Here is an 18246-nt window from a genome sequence, read left to right as displayed (position 1 = left end):
AAGTCATTGTCAACCTGGAATTTCTCAGTGGAGCCCCTGGTGAGTAGGAAAGGTTGCCCTGGGTTCAATAGGGGAAGGTCCCATTATTCCAAAAATGAGATTAGGGAGAGTAACGTCTGCACTCTATAATGCAATGGCCCTGACTCCAGTCTTCCTTAAATTCCTAGATCTTCATCAGTTGAGCACCAAGAGTCAATAAGGACCGATATCCTTTCTAAGTATGGGTCACATCCCAGTCACACTGTTCTCTTTGGCTTGATTTACCTTTTTAAAACCAAACTTGTCCTGGGAATTTTAGTGTTTTTACCAGTGGTGCTCCCTCACATGGAGCCAGAATGCGTTTGCGGCCTGGTAAGTAAATGTTGTGGTGCAGGAAAATATATGATTCTCTTTGCCTACGTTTTGAAAATAAAAAGTAAAATTAAATATATATATATATATATATATATATATATATATATATATATATATATATGGTTAAAGAGGTCACTGAGGGAAAAAGTATAGGATTTGTAGGTATATGTAACTTACTAATATTTTGACCCAGTGTGCCTCACTTCTATGAGATCCAAAAGCGAGAGAACAAAAAAGAGAGAGAGAAATCAAAGAACACTTAGCAGAAATAGGATATAAATGGGGAAAGACTGAGGGAGGGAAGATAGAAAAGAAGGAAGCAAGGAAGAAATGAAAGACAAAAAGTGAGGGAGAAACAAAAAATGAAGGAAAAACTCACCAGACCCCTTGAATTCTCATCAGGAGAGCGGGGGTGAAATCCATTCTCTCATTAATCCAAAAATGATCAGAAGAAGCCTCCACATCACTGACAAACACTGATCTCTCAGTGGACCCGCTGGTGAGGAGAATTGATCCTGGGTTAAACTGGGGGATAGGTCCATTAATTCCTAAAATGGGATAGAGAGTAATGGCTGGATGGCATAATGGAAGGACCCTGACGGCTCTCTTCCCCAACATTCTAGATCTCGTTCTACAGTTGAGCGGCAAGTGTCAATGAGGATCAATGCCTTCTGTAAGTATGGGTCACACCCCAGTCATGCTGTTCTCTCTGATATGATTTACCTTTTAATCTCCAAGCTAGTGCTGGGAAATTGTCATCAGTACTTTTACTGAGGACTAGCTTCCTAAATTGGGCTCCTCATTTGCATGGGGCTTTGGAAGTAAATATCGTGTTTTGGTGAATTAAATTTTTTATGGGCATTGTTTGTTTTGCATACCGATTGTATATAATGGTAAACCAAGAGTCCCCTAAAATGTTTTCAGAAAATATGGGGTCACTCAGGGGGAAAAGTACAGGAAGTTAAAATCTTTAAAATTTCTAAGGATTTGACCAAGTATATATTACTTGTATGTAAAAGAGTGCAAGGGATCACGAGAGAAATAAAAGGAGACAGAGATAAAATAAAAAGGGATACTTGGCAGAAGGTTTTAATGGGGGCCAAAAGGAAGGATGGAAGGATACACTAGGAAAAGAAGGAAGGAAGGAAGCAAGCAAGGAAGGATGGAAGGAAGGAAGGAAAGAAGGAAGAAAGAAAGGAAGGAAGGAAGGAAGGAAGGATGAATGAGAAGGAGGAAGGGGTAAGAGCGTAAAGAGGTATGGAGGGAGAGATGGAGGGACGGAAGGAAGGGAGGAAGGAAGGAAGAGATAAGGAAGCCAGAAGGATGAAGGATAAGTGAAGGACATATTTAAAAATGTAAGGAATAACTGACAAGATTCCTTAAGATATTTGCTGCAGAGCCAGGTGAAAGCAAGTCTCATGTTAAATAAAAAGGAACAGAAAGAACCTCCAAGCCAGGTGGACCACATGATTTTCAGGAGACCCCCTGTTGAGTAGGAAGGTGGGCCCCTGCTGAGTATCAAAGGTAGCACTAAGAAGCCCATTATTCCAAAAATGCTACAGAGACTAATGTCTACATAGGATATTGCCATGATCCTGACTCCTCCGTTCCTTTAAATTCTAGATCTCATTCACCAGTTCTAGCCCAAGTAGTCAATGAGGACCAAGATCTTCCGTAAGTATGGTCACATACATGTAACCCTGTTCTCTTTAGCTTCATTTACCTTCTAAAGTCCAGCCTTGTCCTGGTAAGTTTTCATCAGTGTTTTTCCCAGTGTCTAGTTCCTTCAGTTGTGGTTACAAAGAGTTTTCGGGCCTTGTAAGTAAATAATATGATTTAGGGAAACATATAATTCTCCTTACATATATTTTGAAGCTTAAAAGCTTCAATAAAAATGTTATGTCAAAAAAGGTCCCTATGTGAAAATGTATAAGAATTTTAGCTATTCCTTTCTTAATATTTTGACCAAGTTCACCTCATTTTGATGAGCAAAGTCAAATGGGTAGAAAGAGAATGAAAAATAGAGACAGAAAATGAGGGGCATTTAGCAGAAGTAGGATGAAAGAGGGAAGAAGGGAAGAAAAAAGAAGGAAGGAAGGAAGAATGGAAGAGGTTAAGGAAGAAAGGAGGGAAGGCAGGATAAAAATGAAAAAACAGATTTTAAATTGGAAAGAAAAATGAACACGATTCAATGAATTCTTTTCTGTCTAGCAGTGAAATAGCAGTTCTCTTGTTAAATAAGAAGCAACAGAAAAGACCCCCAAGTCATGGTCATTGTGGGATTTCTCAGGGGACCCCCTGGTGAGTAGGAATGAGGGCCCTGCGTTTCAATGGGGGAAGGTCCCATTATTCCAAAAAGTAAAGTCTGCACTCTATAAGGCAATGGCCCTGACTCCAGTCTTCCTTAAATTCCTAGATCTCCTTCATCAGTCAAGCACCAAGTGTGAATTAGGACCGATATCCTTTCTAAGTATGAATCACACCACAGTCCCTCTGTTTTCGTCAGCTTTATTTACCTTTTTAAATCTAAACTTGTCCTGGGAATTTTCATCAATGTTTTTACCAGTGGCGTGCTCCCTCAGGTGTAGCCAGAATTTGTTTGCGGCCTGGTAAGTAAATGTTGTGGCGCAGGGAAATATATGATTCTGTTTGCCTATGTTTTGAAAATAGAGAATAAAATTAAAATATTATATAATTAAAGAGGTGACTGAGGGGAAAGTAGAGGATTTGTAGGTGTATATAACTTACTAATATTTTGACCCAGTGTGCCTGACTTCTATGAGAGCCAAAAGGATAGTGAGAGAACAAAAAAGAGAGAGAGAAATCAAAGAACACTTAGCAGAAGTAGAATCTAAGGGGGGAAAGAGGGAGGAAAGCTAGAAAGGCAGGAAGCAAGGAAGGAAGGAAAGACAAAAAGGGATAGAAAACCAAAAAGCAAAGGAAAAACTGACCAGACCCAATTAATTCTCCTCAGGAGAGCATGGAGGAAATCCAGTCTCACATTAATCCGGAAATGATCAGGAAAAGCCTCCACGTCACTGACAGCCACAGATCTCTCAGTGGACCCGCTGGTGAGTAGGAGAATTGACCCTGGGTTAAACTGGGGGATAGGTCCATTAATTCCTAAAATGGGATAGAGAGTAATGGCTGGATGGCATAATGGAAGGACCCTGACGGCTCTCTTCCCCAACATTCTAGATCTCGTTCTACAGTTGAGCGTCAAGTGTCAATGAGGATCAGTGTCTTCTGTAAGTATGGGTCACACCCCAGTCATCCTGTTCTCTCTGATATGATTTACCTTTTAATTTCCAAGTTTGTGCTGGGAAATTGTCATCAGTACTTTTACTAGGGACTAGCTTCGTAAATTGGGCTCCTCATTTGCATGGGGCTTTGGAAGTAAATATCGTGTTTTGGTGAATTAAATTTTTTATGGGCATTGTTTGTTTTGCATACCGATTGTATATAATGGTAAACCAAGAGTCCCCTAAAATGTTTTCAGAAAATATGGGGTCACTCGGGGAGAAAAGTACAGGAAGTTAAAATCTTTAAAATTTCTAAGGTTTTGACCCAGTATATATTAGTTGTATGTGAAAGAGTGCAAGAGATCACGAGAGAAATAAAAGGAGACAGAGATAAAATAAAAAGGGATACTTGGCAGAAGGTTTTAATGGGGGCCAAAGGGAAGGATGGAAGGATCCACTAGGAAAAGAAGGAAGGAAGGAAAGAAGGAAGAAAGAAAGGAAGGAAGGAAAGAAGGAAGAAAGAAAGGAAGGAAGGAAGAGAGGGAGGGAGGGAGGGAGGGAGGGAGGGAGGGAGGGAGGGAGGGAGGGAGGGAGGGAGGGAGGGAGGGAGGGAGGGAGGGAGGGAGGGAGGAGGGAGGGAGGGAGGAAGGAAGGAAGGAAGGAAGGAAGAGAAGGAGTAAGAGGTAAGGGCGTAAAGAGGTATGGAGGGAGAGATGGAGGGACGGAAGGAAGGGAGGGAGGAAGGAAGGAAGAGATAAGGAAGCCAGAAGGATGAAGGATAAGTGAAGGACATATTTAAAAATGTAAGGAATAACTGCCAAGATTCCTTAAGATATTTGCTGCAGAGCCAGGTGAAAGCAAGTCTCATGTTAAATAAAAAGGAACAGAAAGAACCTCCAAGCCAGGTGGACCAAATAATTTTCAGGAGACCCCCTGTTGAGTAGGAAGGTGGGCCCCTGATGAGTATCAGAGGTAGCACTAAGAAGCACATTATTCCAAAAATGCTACAGAGACCAATGTCTACATAGGATATTGCCATGATCCTGACTCCTCCGTTCCTTTATATTCTAGATCTCATTCACCAGTTCTAGTCCAAGTAGTCAATGAGGACCAAGATCTTCCGTAAGTATGGTTATATCCACGTAAGCCTGTTCTCTTTAGCTTGACTCACCTTTTAAAGTCCAGCCTTGTCCTGGTAAGTTTTCATCAGTGTTTTTCCCAGTGTCTAATTCCTTCAGTTGTGGTTACAATGAGTTTTCGGGCCTTGTAAGTAAATAATATGATTTAGGGAAACATATAATTCTCCTTACATATATTTTGAAGCTTAAAAGCTTCAATAAAAATGTTATGTCAAAAAAGGTCCCTATGTGAAAATGTATAAGAATTTTAGCTATTCCTTTCTTAATATTTTGACCAAGTTCACCTCATTTTGATGAGCAAAGTCAAATGGGTAGAAAGAGAATGAAAAATAGAGACAGAAAATAAGGGGCATTTAGCAGAAGTAGGATGAAAGAGGGAAGAAGGGAAGAAAAAAGAAGGAAGGAAGGAAGAATGGAAGAGGTTAAGGAAGGAAGGAGGGAAGGCAGGATAAAAATGAAAAAACAGATTTTAAATTGGAAAGAAAAATGAACACGATTCAATGAATTCTTTTCTGTCTAGCAGTGAAATAGCAGTTCTCTTGTTAAATAAGAAGCAACAGAAAGGACCCCCAAGTCATGGTCATTGTGGGATTTCTCAGGGGACCCCCTGGTGAGTAGGAATGAGGGCCCTGCGTTTCAATGGGGGAAGGTCCCATTATTCCAAAAAGTAAAGTCTGCACTCTATAAGGCAATGGCCCTGACTCCAGTCTTCCTTAAATTCCTAGATCTCCTTCATCAGTCAAGCACCAAGTGTGAATTAGGACCGATATCCTTTCTAAGTATGAATCACACCACAGTCCCTCTGTTTTCATCAGCTTTATTTACCTTTTTAAATCTAAACTTGTCCTGGGAATTTTTATCAATGTTTTTACCAGTGGCGTGCTCCCTCAGGTGTAGCCAGAATTTGTTTGCGGCCTGGTAAGTAAATGTTGTGGCGCAGGGAAATATATGATTCTGTTTGCCTATGTTTTGAAAATAGAGAATAAAATTAAAATATTATATAGTTAAAGAGGTGACTGAGGGGAAAGTAGAGGATTTGTAGGTGTATATAACTTACTAATATTTTGACCCAGTGTGCCTGACTTCTATGAGAGCCAAAAGGATAGCGAGAGAACAAAAAAGAGAGAGAAAAATCAAAGAACACTTAGCAGAAGTAGAATCTAAGGGGGGAAAGAGAGGGGAAAGCTAGAAAGGCAGGAAGCAAGGAAGGAAGGAAAGACAAAAAGGGATAGAAAACCAAAAAGCGAAGGAAAAATTGACCAGACCCAATTAATTCTCCTCAGGAGAGCATGGGGGAAATCCAGTCTCACATTAATCCAGAAATGATCAGGAGAAGCCTCCACGTCACTGACAGCCACTGATCTCTCAGTGGACCCCCTGGTGAGTGGAGAAGTGACCCTGGGTTAAACTGGGGGATAGGTCCATTAATTCCTAAAATGGGATAGAGAGTAATGGCTGGATGGCATAATGGAAGGACCCTGACGGCTCTCTTCCCCAACATTCTAGATCTCGTTCTACAGTTGAGCGGCAAGTGTCAATGAGGATCAGTGTCTTCTGTAAGTATGGGTCACACCCCAGTCATCCTGTTCTCTCTGATATGATTTACCTTTTAATTTCCAAGTTTGTGCTGGGAAATTGTCATCAGTATTTTTCCTGGGGACAAGCTTCCTAACTTGGGCTCATCATTCGTATGGGGCTTTGTAAGTAAATATTGTATTTAGGGCAATCATATTTTACTATCAGACATTGATTCCTTTGCATATGAGTTTTATATAAATGTAATCCAGGAGTCTCCTAAAATTTTTAAAAGAAAAGGGGTCACGAGGATAAAAGCACAGGAAGGTGAACAATTTAAAACTTGTAATATTTTGAACAAGCATTTGTAAGGTGTCTGTGAGAAAAAGAATTAAATGGACAGTGAGTGAGAGAAAAAGAGACAGAGAAAAGTAAAAAAGGACATATAATTGAAAAAGGCTGTAAAGTGGGTCATACAGAGGGATCAAAGGAACAAACTAAAAATGATGAAAGAAAGGAAGGAAGGAAGCAAAGAAGGAAGAAATGAAGGAAGAAAGGGAGGAAGGAAGGATGAAAAGGGAAGGCCAAATTTAAAATTGGAAGGAAAAACTGACATGACTCATGGAATCACTATCTATAGTGTTGGCTGAAAACATGTCTCATGTTAATTAAAATGGAACAGAAAGAACTTGCAAGTCACGGCAGACCTCATAATTCGCAGGGGAACCCCTGTTGTGTAGGAAAGGTTGCCCACTGCTGAATGTCAGAGATGGCCCTGGGGTAAAATGGGGAAAAGTCCCTTATTCCAGAAAAGCCATAGAAACTAATGTCTACACCATATAATGCTATGATCCCAAATCCTGTGTTCTTTAAAATTCTAGATCTCATTCACTAGTGGAGCACCAAGTGTAAGTAAGAATCAAGATCGTCCGTAAGTATGGGTCACTCCCAGTCATCCTCTTCTCTTTGGCTTGATTTACCTTTTTGGGGCCTGGTAAGTAAATGTTGTGGTTCAGGAAAATATATGATTGCACTTGCCTGTGTTTTAAAAATAAAATGTAAAATTAAGCCATTAGGACATTTTCATCAATATATTTACCGGCAGTGGTAAACTCCTTAACTTGTGCTCTACATGTGTATGTGGCTTTTTAAGTAAATGATGTGTTTCAGGAAAGAATATTTTCCTATCAGGCATTAAATTGTGTGCATACCAGTTTCATATAATGATAAACATGGAGTCCCCTAACAATTTTTAAGAAAAGAGGGGTCACCTGGGAAAAAATCATAGGAAGATTAACTCTTCAAAACTTGTAATATGTTCATTAAATAAATATCAGTTGTATGAGAAAAACAGTGAAATCGATAATGAGAGTGAAGGAAAAAGAGACAAAAAATAAAAAGGGACACATATAAGAAGAAGGATGTAATGGGGGACAGAGGGAGGGATAGAAGGACTAAGCAAGGGAGAAAGGAAGGATAGCAGGAAGGAAGGAAAAAAGGATAAAAATGGAAAGATAAATTTCAAAATGGAAGGAAAGACTAACAACAATTCATTGAATTCTTTTCTTCATGACCAGTGAAAGCAACTCTCTCATTAAATATAACAGAAATGAAAGTATCACCAAGTCTTTGTCAATCTTGTATAATCTCAGTGGACCCCCCTGGTGAGTAGGAATGGTGGCCCCCCTGCTGGCATAAAATGTGGAACTGGATTAAAATCGGGGAAGGTCCCAGTATTCCAAAAATGCTACAGAGATTGATATCTGCACAATTTAATGCACTGATCCTGACTCCTCTGTTCCTTTGAATTCTAGATCTCATTCACCAATTGAGCAACAAGTGTGAATAAGGAAGGACCAAGATCATCCGTAAGTATGGGTCACATCCCAGTCATCCTCTTCTCTTTGGCTTAATTTACTTTTTGAAAATCCAACCTCACGTTAGGAAATTTTCATCACTATCTTTACTGGTGCTGGCAAACTCCATCTTGTGCTCGGCATTTGCCTGGGGATTTGTAAATATTGTGTTTGGGGAAAGTATATTTTCCTTTAGGGCATTGATTACTTTGCATACCAATGCCCTATAATAGTAAACCTGGAATCCCCTAAAACTTTTTAAGAAAAAAATCATCATCCGGGGAAAAAGTACAGGAATGTTAACTCTTCAAAACGTGTAACATTTTGACCAAGTATATCAAGTATATGTTAGTTCTATGAGAAAAACAGTGAACTGGAGATTGAAGGGGAAAGAGCCAGAAAAATAGAGACATATATCAGAAGAAGTATGTAATTAGGGATAGAGGAGGGATGGAAGGAACAAGTAAGAAAGAATGGAAGGACAGAAAGATGGATAGAAAGAAGGAAGAAGGAAGGAAGAAAGAAGAAAAAGGGAAGGATAGATTTAAAAATGTAATTAAAAATTGACAAGATTCATTAAGTTATTATCTACAAAGCTGGGTTAAAGCATGTCTCTTGTTAATTAAAAAGGAACAGAAAGAATCGCCAAGTCATTGCTGACTACATAATTCTCAGGGAACCCCTGGTGAGTAGGAACTGTGGCAACCTGCTGAGTATCAAAGGTGTCACTAGGTTAATGTAGGGAAAAGGACTGTTATTCCAAAAATGGTACACCAACTAATGTCTGCACAGGATATTGCAATGGTCCTGACTTTTCTCTTCCTTTAAATTCTAGATTTCATTCACAGTTGCACCCCAGGTTATCAATAATGACCAATATCTTCCTTACGTATGGGTTTCATCCAAGTAATCCTGTTCATTTTGGCTTGATTTACCTTTGAAAATCCAACCTTGTGCTGGGAAATTGTCATCAGTACTTTTACTGGAGACTAGCTCCTTAAATTATGTTAATCATTCGCATGGGACTTTGTCAGTAAATAGTGTTTTTGAGGAAATTATATTTTACTAAGAGGCTTTTATTTTTTTGCATACTGATTTCATATAATGGTAAATGTGGAGTCCCCTATAACTTTTTAAGAAAAAAGGGGTCACCAGGGGAAAAAATTCAGGCACCTTGCCTCTTTAAAACTTGGAATATTTTGACCAAGTGTTTATCAGTGTTATGAGAAAAAGAGTGTAATAGGTCGCAAGAGAGAAAAAAAGGAGACAGAGAAAAATGACAAGGGACACTTAGCAGAAGAAGAATGTAATAGGAGACAAAGGGAAGGATGCAGGGAACAAACAAGTAAGGAGGGAAGGAAGGGAGCAAGGGAAGGAAGAAGGAAGGAAAGAGGGAAAAAGAAGGATGAATAAAAAGGGAAGGACAAATTTAAACATGTAAGAAATAACTGCCAAGATTCATTAAATTCTTATCTGTAGAGCTGGGTGAAAGCCATGTCTCATGTTAATTAAAAAGGAACAGAAAGAACCTCCCAGTCATGGTCAACCACATAATTCTCAGGGGATCCCTGCTGAGGGATCAGTGGAGGCTGTGCGTTAAAGTGGGTGAAACGCCCATTATTCCAAAAATGCTACAGAGTGTCTGCACAGTATAATATGATGATGCTAACTTGTCTCTTCCTTAAACTTCTAGATCTCTTCCATCAATGTCAATAAGGACCAATATCTTTCGTAAGTATGGGTCACATCCCAGTTGTCCTGTTCTCTTTGGCTTAATTTACCTTTTAAAAAACAACCTTGTGCTTGGAAGTTTTCTTCAGTACTTTTACCAAGGGCTGACTCCTTAAATTGTGCTCGACATCCATATGGTGTTTTGTAAGTAAATATTTTGCTTCAGGAAATTATATTTTACTCTCAGGCATTGATTCCTTTGCACACAGATTTCATATAATGGTAAACCAGGAGTCCCCTAAATTTTTTTTGAAAGAAAAGGGATCGAAATGAGCAGAACCAGGAGATCATTATACACTTCGACAACGATATTGTATGAGGATGTATTCTGATGGAAGTGGATTTCTTTGACAAAGAGACCTGAGTTTTAATTGATAAATGACGGACAAAAGCAGCTACACCCAAAGAAAGAACACTGGGAAACGAATGTGAACTATCTGCATTTTTGTTTTTCCTCCCGGTTATTTATACCTTCTGAATCCAATTCTCCCTATGCAACAAGAGAACTGTTCGGTTCTGCAAACATATATTGTATCTAGGATATACTGCAACATATCCAACATATAAAGGACTGCTTGCCATCTAGGGGAGGGGGTGGAGGGAGGGAGGGAAAAAAAATTGGAACAGAAACGAGTGTCAATATAAAGTAATTATTAAATAAAAAATTAAAAAAAGAAAGAAAGAAAGAAAAGGGATCACAAGGGGAAAAAGTGCAGCAAGCTGGACACTTTAAAACTTGTTTTTTGGGAAATTATATTTTACTACGTGGTGTTGATTACTTTGCATACCTATGTCATGTTGTGTTTTGGGAAATTCTATTTTACTATAAGGCATAAAATTGTTTGCATACCAGTTTCATATGATGGTAAACCTGGAGAGCCCTAAAATTTCTAAGAAAAAAGGGGTCACCAGGGATAAAAAGTCCTCTTTAAATCTTGTAATATTTTGACCCAATATATATATATATATATATATATATATATATATATATATATATATATATATCAATTATATGATAAAAAGGGTGAAATGGAGAGCGAGAGAGAAAGAAAAAGAGACAGAGAAAAATAAAAAGGGATACTTCGCAAAAGAAGTATATAAAGTAGGTCACAGGGGGTGATGGAAGGAATGAGGAAGAGAGGAGGGAAGGAAGAAGGGAAGGCAGGAAATAAGAATGGAATGAAGGAAGAAAGAGAGGAAGGAAGGATAAAAAAGGGAAGGGCCAAATTAAAAATGGAAGGAAAAACTGACAAGATTCATTGAATTTTTATCTGCATAGCTGGAAGAATGTACTTCTCATGTTAATTAAAAGGAACAGAAAGAAGCTCTAAGTCATTGTCAACCTCAGATTTCTCAGTGGATCCCCTGGGGAGTAGGAAAGATGGCCCCCTGCTGAGTATCAAAGGTGGTCCTTGGGTAAGTGGGGGAAAGTCCCATTATTCCAAAAATGCTGCAGAGATTAATGTCTGCATGATACAGTGCAATGATCCTGACCCATCTCTCCTTTCAAATTCTAGATCTCCACCAGTTGAGCACCAAGTCTCAATAAGGACCACAATTGTCCGTAAGTATGGGTCACATCCCAGTCATCCTCTTTTCTCTGGCTTCATTTATCTTTTAAAATCCTACCTTGTGGTGGGGAATTTTCATCCATACTTTTACCCTTTGCTAGCTTCTTAAATTGTGCTCGTCATTTGTATGTATGTGGTTTTGTAAGTAAATAGTGTGTTTCAAGAAATTATATTTTACTATCAGGCATTGATTCCTTTGCACACGGATTTCTAAACCTGGTGTCTCCTAAAAATTCTTAAGAAAGAGAAAGGGTCACCAGAGGAAAAAGTACAGGAAGCTTACCTCTTTAAACCTTACCAATATTTTGACTACGTATACATCAGTTCTATGAGAGTATAAAATGGATAGCATCAGAGAAGGAAAAAGAGAAAATAAAACAAGGGACATTTAGCAAAAGACTAATGTAATGGGGGAATATAGGGAGGAATGGAAGGAACAAGTAAGAAAGGAGGCAAAGAAGGAAGGAATGAAGGAAGGAAAGAATGAATGAAAGAAGGAAGGATGAAACCAGAAGGACAAATGTAAAAATGGAAGGAAAACTGAAAAGATTCATTAAATTCTTATCTGTATAGCTGGGCAATAGAACTTCTCACATTAATTAAAAAGGAACAGAAAGAAGCTCCAAGTCATTGTCAACAACGGATTTCTTAGTGGACCCCCTGGAGAGTCGGAAGGTGCCCCTCTGCTGAGTATCAAAGGTGGCCCAGGGTTTAAAATGGGGGAAAGTTCCATTATTCCAAAAATGGGATAGAGACTAATGTCTGCAGTGTAATGCAATGATCCTGACTCCTCTGTTCCTTTAAAGTCTAGTTCTCTTTCTCCAGTTGGACACCAAATGTCAATAAATGACAAATATCATCCGTAAATATGGGTCACATCCCACTCATCCTGTTCTCTTTGGATTGATTTACCTTTTAAAATCCAACCTTGTACTGGGAAGTTTTCATCAATATTTTTAGTGGTGCTGAGCTCCTTAAATTGTGCTTGGCATGTGTATGCAACTTTGTAAGTAAATATTTTGTTTCAGCAAATTATATTTTACTATCAGACTTTGATTTGTTTGCATACCAGTTTCATATAATGGTAAACCTGGAGTCCCCTAACAATTTTTTGGGAGGCAATTAGGGTTAAGTGACTTGCCCAGGGTCACACAGCTAGGAAATGTTAGGTGTCTGAAGTCGTACTTGAACTCGGGTCCTCCTGATTCCGGGGCTGTGGCTCTGTCCATTGAGCCCATCTAGCTGCCCCCCTATAAATTTTTAAGAAAAAAGGAAACACCAGGGGAAAAAGTACAGAAAGTTTAAGGATTGAAAACTTAAATTTGGACTACGTATACATCAGTTCAATGAAAAGGAGTGTGAAATGGATAGTGAGAGAAGGAAAAAGAGAAAGAGAAAAGAATAAGGAATATTTAGCAAAGGAAGCATATCATGGGGGACATAGGGAGGAATGGAAGGAAGAAGAAAGGAAGGAGGAAAAGGTGGAAGGAAGGAAGAGAGAAAGGAAGAAAAGAAGAAAGTTTAAGAAGGGAAAAACAGTTTTAAAAATGGAAGGAAAAACTATCAAGATTCATTCAATTCTTTTCTGCATGGCTAGGTGAAAGCACTTCTCATGTTAATTAAAAAGGAACAGGAAGAACCTCCAAGTCATTGTCAACCACAGATTTCTTAGTGGACCCCCTGGGGAGTATCAAAGGTGGCCCTGGGTTAAAATGGTCCAATAGACCTGGAATCCCCTAAGAATTTTTAAGGAAAAAGGGGTCACCTGAGGAAAAAGTACAGGAAGCTTAACTTTTTCAAACTTGTAATATTTTGAGCAAGTACATATCGGTTCTTTGAGAAAAAGTGTACAATGGATCATGAGAAAGAAAAAGAGACAGAGAAAAATTAAAAGGGACATTTAGCAGAAGAAGGATGTAATGAGGGACATAGGGAGGGATGGAAGGAACAAACAAGAATGGAGGGAGGGAAGAAAGGAAGGCAGGAAAGAAGGAAGGAATGAAGGAAGAAAGCGAGGAAGGAAGGATAAAAAGCAAAGGACCAATTTTTTAAATGGAAAGAAAAACTGACAAGTTTCATTGAATTTTTATCTGCATAGCTGGGCAAAAGCACTTCTCATGTTAATTAAAAAGTAACAGAAAGAATCTCCAAGGCATTATCAACCATGGATTTCTCAGTGGACCCCCTGGGGAGTAGGAAAGGTGCCCCCCCCTCTCCTGAGTATCAAAGGTGACTCTTGTTTAAAATGGGGGAAATTCCTATTTTTCCAAAAATGAGATAGAGACTAATGTCAGGATTATATGATGCAATGATCCCAACTCCTCTGTTCCTTAAAATTGTAGATCTCATTCACCAGTTGAGTGCCAAGTGTCAATAAGGACCAAGATCGTCCATAAGTATGAGTCACATCCCAGTCATTCTATTTAGTTTGGCTTGATTTACCCTTTAAAATCCGAAGTTCTGCTCTCTTCAACAGTGAGATGAACCAAACCTGTTCCATTTGTTCAATAATGAATAGAACCAGCTATACCCAGCGAAAAAACTCTGGGCAATGAGTGTGAACCACTATATAGCATTTCCAGTTCCTCTGTTTTTGTTGGCCTACATTTTTGATTTCCTTCACTGGTTAATTTTACATTATTTCTAAGTCCAATTCTTCTTGTGCAGCAAAATAACTGTTTGGACATGTATACATATATTGTATTTAACTTCTACTTTGACATATTTAACATGTATTGGTCTACCTGCCATCTGAGGGAGGGGGTGGGGAGGAGGGGAAAAGTTGGAACCCAAGGTGTTGCAAGGGTCAGTGTTGAAAATTTACCCATACATATATCTAGTAAATAAAAAGCTATAATAAAAAAAAAATCCAAAGTTCTGCTAGGAAGTTTTCATCAATACTTTTACTGTTGGCTAGCTCTTTAAATTGTGCTCCTCAGTCTAATGGGGCTTTGTAAATAAATATTGAGTTTTGGGAAATTATATTTTACTCTGAGGCACTGATTACTTTGCATACTGATTTCATATAATGGCAAACCTAGAGTCCCCTAAAAGTTTTTAAGGAAAAAGGCATCACCGGGGGAAAAGGACAGGAAGCTTAACTCTTTAAAACTCAGTAGTAGTTTGACCAAGTATGTGTCACTCCTATGAGGAGAGTGAAATGGATAGTCAGAGGGCAAAAGAGAAAGGAAAAAAAGCAGGAGGAGGATATGGGGGGTGGGGCGGAGGAAGGGATAGAAGGAAGAAGCAAGGAAGGAGAGAAAAGGAAGGAAGAGAAACCTGACCAGATTCAATTAGTTCCCATCAGTAGGGCTGGCTTAGTTCATTTTTCAAGGTAATGAAAGAATAAGCAGATGGCACAGCCCTATCACTGCCAGTCAAGGGTCTCTCAGTGGATCCCTAGTGAGTGGGAAAGGTACGAACGTTGGCCTTGGCTTTGAATCCTGAAAAAATTCCATTTTTCCCAAGACGAGGTCAGGTGTTAATACAGTGACCTCAACTTCTCTTTCCCAAAATTTTAGAATATACTGAAGGCTTTATGGCAAGTATTGGTCATTAAAGGGGGTAAGCATGGACAATTGCATTAAGCATGTATCATACCAGACTCAATGTGTACCGCCTAGCTTCATGTATTTAAGAAAATCCTATCTTCTGCAGAAAAATTTTTGTAAATATTATTTATGTCATAGCTTCTTTAATGACATGTTGCTACCCCATATGGGGTCTAGTAAGTAAATATGGAGGTTGAGAAATTATAATTTATTATCAACAAATGTTTGATTTGTATACCTATCTTATATATAACTGTATATTTGGGGTCACCTCAGAATTTTTCAGGCAAAAAGATTTCATCAGTGGAAGAAGTTCAAGAAGCTCTTACCTATACAACGCGGAAGCATTTTGTCCAAGTGTAAGTCACGTGTTAAATTTGGATTGGCAAAGGGGGAAGGGGTATGGAGAGGAGGAGGTGCTCAAAGAGTGGGAGGGAGAGAGAGCGTGAATGTCCGAATGACAACAGGAAGAGCAGTACTGGGAGAGAGAGAAAAGGGGGTAGGAAAGGGAGAAGAATGAGAAGAGGAAGAGGGGAAAAGACACAGAGATAGAATAGAGAGGGAGTGGAAGGAGGGGAAAGAGAGCAAGAGAAAGAGGTAGGAGTTCTGAGGCAAAAAAAGCTGGATAGAGAAGGCAGGGAAAGAGAGAGTGATATTTAGCCAGAGAGAAAGAGAGGCAGGCAGATGGACACAGGGAAGACAGAACTTTGGGGGAGAAAAGGCAAAGGAATAGATAGAGAGAGAAACTGGGAAAGCGAAAGAGTATTGACAGGATAAAGTAACTTCTGGTGACTGAGTCTGGCTGAATTCCTTCTCAGGATAATGAGAAAATAGACAGAGTGGCCATGGCAGTCATGGCCGTTGAGGGACGAATACCTGAAATATCTTTGTGAATGACCCTGGGATAGAATACTTCAAAATGACCCATTTTTCCTAAAAATGTGGAGAGCGTAGCATCTGGATAATCCAGAAGGCAATGACTTGGACTCCCCTCTCAGGTTTCTGGCACACATTCGAAGGGTTTTGCCAAATACCGGTTGCTCCTGAGGGCCCTGCTAGAGTATCCCTTTCCTCCCTGACTTTCTCCAAATCCCTGGTAAAACTGACCTTTTTCCTCTCATAATAGTATTTTCTTTTTCTCAATTACATGGAAAGATAGTTTTCAGCGATTTTATAAAATTTTGAGTTCGATTTGCTTCTCCCTCACTCCTTCTCCTTCGCCGTCCTCAAGATGGCAAGCAATCTGATACAGGTTATACACGTGCAATCATCTTAAGGATTTCTCTACATTAGTCATCTTGTGATAGAGTCATCAGAACCAAAGGTAAAAAACCTTGAGAAAGAAAACAGTTTTAATAGTATGCTTGATCTGCATTCAGATTCATCAGTTCTTTCTCTGGATGTGCATAGAATTTTCCATTGTGAGTCTTAGACTATGTCTTCCATCACTGCAGTGTTGAGAAGGGCCGAGGATTGAAGCTGATCACCTCCCAATGTTGCCATTACTGTGTACAATGTCCCCTTGGTTCTGTTCAGTTCTGTGCTTGGCCTCGGTTCATTTAAGTCTTCCTAGGTTTTTCTGAAATCTGGTTGTCATTTCTTATTCTGCAACAGCGTCCCCATCACCTTCACGTCCTGTAATTTGTTCAGCCATTTTGCAATGAGTTGACGGACATCCCCTCGGTCTCCACCTCTTTGCAACCGCAGAAGAGATGCCATAAATCTATTAGTACATAGGGGTCCTTTTGGCTTTTTTGTGATATCTTTGGGATACAGACTGTTAGTGGTGTCGCGGGATCAGAGGGTACGCACAGTTTGGTCTCTCTTTGGGCATCGTTCCAAACTGCTCTTCAGAACAGCCGCATCTGTTCCTGGCACTGCTGGGAGTTGTGCTTGCGCAGGTCGCCTTTCTGCACGGTTCTCATCAGTCCTCGATGTTCCTCTCCATTCTGCTTACTACCTCTGTGACTTGGTGGGAGATTTTTGTAGGAGAGGGAGAGCAGGAGGAAGGGAAGAGAGGAATACATCAGATGAGGGAAGGAAGAGCGAGGGGGAAGAGGGGAAGAGCAGAAGAGAAAAGAAGCGATAGAGAGGAGAAGGGAGAGGGGGGAAGGATGGGAAGGACAGTCAGAAAAAGAGGAGGAGGACAGAAGAGGGAATCAAGGAGGGACAGATTCTTCTGTGAAAGAAATACTCAAAGTGACCTTGGGCTAGAAAGGCTTGGAGAAGAGAGGGAGGGAGAGAAAGCCACAACCTGACACGATACAGTGAACTCTTTCTCGACCCTAGTAGGGTTCCCATCTGTCTCTTTCTTCCTCCACAGCCTTTATGATCCTGCAGCAGTTTCCTCCACTCGTTCTGATTTTCAGACCCGCTTGACTGCATACTCAGTGTAGTGCTGAAGATACGAAGAGACGGTGATAGAAAAAAGAAAAAGGGGGGAGGGAGAGAGAGAGAACAGCGCTCGGGACTCAGTGAATTCACACAACTTGTCCGGGGGAATTTCAGTCTCGAGCCAGTGACAGAACACGCGGAAGGGTCAGCCAAGTCACTGCCAGCCTGGCATTGTCAGTGGACCCCCTGGTGAGTGGGAAAGGCGGCCTTGGGCCAGAATGCTGAAAAGGGCCCATTTTTTTCTAAAATGACTGAAGAGGATGGATTCTGGGCTTTCTGAGTCAATGGGCTTGACTTCTATCTGCCAAATACCGGTTGCTCCTGAGGGCTCAGTGGCCCTGCTAGAGTGTTCTAGAACACGTTCATGGACTGGTCACAGGAAGGGTGATGATAGTTAGCTGCCTTCAGCATAGGTCAAAGGGTGCCTGTCTTCCCTGGCTTCCTTCAAGTCCTTGCTAAAATCTGAATTTCTACAGGAAACTCCAGCAGAGTACTTCTCAGTCCTGTGTCATTATCTATGCAACTTATTACCCTTGTGAGGAAGGGAGAAGAGCCAGTGAAGGGAGAGGGAGACTGAAGGAAACTAAAGAGGGGGGGAGGTGATAGAGAAGGAAGGAAATGGGGGACATGGAAAGAGTATAAGGGTGATAGGGGAAGAGAAATAGAAAGGGAAAAAGTTAAGGGGGAGAGAGAGGAGGGGGAGATGCAAGACCGAGAAGGCCACACAAAAGCAATGGCAGGAAGGAAACTAGGAGAATGCATGTGACAAGGCCTGGGGGAACTTCTCCAGGAACCAGTGAACAGGCAGACTTCGGAGCTACCCCGAACGAGGACTCACCCAGGGAAACACCTGGGTCAATGCCAGAGGGGGCACCCTCTGGTGACAGGTGTGC

The 18246-nt window shown here is 40.3% G+C and overlaps 2 long non-coding RNA genes across 2 annotated transcripts; both read left to right on the top strand.

Moving 5' to 3' along the window:
* The first annotated feature begins 761 nt into the window (after nucleotides 1-761).
* On the top strand, nucleotides 762-4834 carry LOC127543093 (uncharacterized). Its single transcript, XR_007949130.1, has 8 exons — nucleotides 762-853; nucleotides 978-1027; nucleotides 1978-2028; nucleotides 2566-2655; nucleotides 2771-2963; nucleotides 3329-3425; nucleotides 3553-3602; nucleotides 4668-4834. It is a non-coding gene; the product is annotated as an uncharacterized LOC127543093 (long non-coding RNA).
* A 94-nt stretch (nucleotides 4835-4928) lies between these two features.
* On the top strand, nucleotides 4929-17847 carry LOC127543091 (uncharacterized). The gene is made up of 12 exons (XR_007949128.1): nucleotides 4929-5345; nucleotides 5461-5653; nucleotides 6019-6115; nucleotides 6242-6291; nucleotides 7132-7158; nucleotides 7828-7914; nucleotides 8065-8118; nucleotides 9800-9837; nucleotides 11117-11253; nucleotides 11355-11401; nucleotides 15236-15318; nucleotides 17283-17847. It is a non-coding gene; the product is annotated as an uncharacterized LOC127543091 (long non-coding RNA).
* The last annotated feature ends 399 nt before the right edge of the window (nucleotides 17848-18246 follow it).

This window comes from Antechinus flavipes, chromosome X (genome assembly GCF_016432865.1).
Source record: "Antechinus flavipes isolate AdamAnt ecotype Samford, QLD, Australia chromosome X, AdamAnt_v2, whole genome shotgun sequence".
Classification (NCBI taxonomy): Eukaryota; Metazoa; Chordata; class Mammalia; order Dasyuromorphia; family Dasyuridae; genus Antechinus; species Antechinus flavipes.
Note: the sequence above shows the minus strand (reverse complement) of the source record. Positions and strands in the feature narration are given on the sequence as shown.